The sequence below is a fragment of the Penaeus monodon genome, chromosome 28 (genome assembly GCF_015228065.2).
Source record: "Penaeus monodon isolate SGIC_2016 chromosome 28, NSTDA_Pmon_1, whole genome shotgun sequence".
Lineage (NCBI taxonomy): Eukaryota > Metazoa > Arthropoda > Malacostraca > Decapoda > Penaeidae > Penaeus > Penaeus monodon.
This window is the reverse complement of record NC_051413.1, coordinates 35,626,283-35,627,944: the sequence shown is the minus strand read 5'-3', so window position 1 is coordinate 35,627,944 and position 1,662 is coordinate 35,626,283.

Genomic DNA, 1,662 nt, shown 5'->3' with positions numbered 1-1,662 from the left:
TTGGCTGCTCTTCGGTTCTGAATGAAACGCAATGTTTGCTTAACTGCGTTTTTACAAAAGGTTTACACACACGATGCCATACGAAGCAACGAAGAGACTGCCTCGGTTCTCTCTTCCCCTTGACAGTCACAGGAAGAAGAAAAGGAGAAGTAAACAGGAAAAGCGAGTCGATGATCGGAGACATGGGAGGGGGAGGGAGGGAGGGGGCAAGCGAAACTAAAGACAGGATACGAATGAAAGAGGAGAGAAAAGAGACAAGAACAGAAAAGATCGAAGGCGGAACCAAATGCGTGACAAAACTCGTTCGATAAACCATTTGCTTACATATATTATGTATAAATCATCGCAACCAGATAGTGAACGCCTTGGTGATAGTAATGCTGACAGGTGAGGTGAACGGCTTACGGGTGAACAGGTGAACGGGTGATAAGTAAACAGGTGAACTGGTAACAGGTAAACAGGCGGACAGGTAAACGGGTAACTGGTGAACAGGTAAACGGATAAACGGTTGACAGGTGAACAGGTGAACGGGTAACAATGGGGGACATTTTTACGCGCGACAGGTGAACAGGTGAATATTCAACTTTAACGAGGCAAAAGACACCTATTTTGCCAGGCACTCAATGAGCAAGCGAGGCCCAACAGCACCTCAGCATGGAAGCAAAGAGCTATTTCGGGGCGGTGAATGTTCTCTATTTCTAGGAAAACTGCCGGCCAATCAGGACTCCAAAAAGACCCAGTCAGCTGGAGTGGCCGAGCGCAATTACGAAGGGAAACGCCACCTTTGACAGGGACGCTAGCTAATGGGGCCTTATTTGGGGGCCGGGGAGGGGGGAGGGTCCGTGGCTCTGTCGCATGTACATGTGTGTGCGACGAAAGAATGGGAAAAGGTAAATGAGAGGATAGAAGGGGATGGGAGACGAATGGGGATGGCTGGGTACGAGCAAAACGAGAGGAGGAAGAGAAAGCAAAGAAAAAAAAATAGACGGGAGAGAAATACGGGAAAGGAATACTGAAAGGCAAAATTGAGTTCCATGCGATGAGAGTAGCAACGCGTGGGAGGAGAGGAATGAAAGAGTAAACAAAAGAACGAGAAGAAATGCAAGGGCGAGAGAGAACCGCGTGTACGAACACATTAGTCACTCGCGCTGAAGACCCGATCTATATCTTTATATTCCTATGCAGTCCATTGCTGATGGAGCTACATCGCCATTTGGGTTATGCAAAAACGCCATAAAACTAACGCACTGTTTCATTGCAACCGGATCCTATATCATGGGTCAACATTGCCGAAAAGCTAGTGGAGTCTCATCTTTTGGACTTGAAACCTGTTCGACGCGACTTTTCATGTGTCGCTGGTTTATTTGGAGTGCAAATTGCATGACCTCACTAAGCGTCACTACAGAATCGGTTCATTCGGAATACAATGGCAGCTCACGACGCCATTAACAATTAACAGCCCAAGGAGGCCTGTCCGCAGCGCCGGGCCGCCACGCTCTACGGGGCCGCTACCTGATCGCGCTTTTTACGGTAAGATCCTGGGACATTCACCTGGAGGAACAGGAGCACCTTCGGGGCCTCTCAGACTCACGGTCGCTGGTCAGGGCTTCGCCGTCAGATTTTGAGGAGTACGAAAGGGGAGGGCAGATGAACGCTCACCCA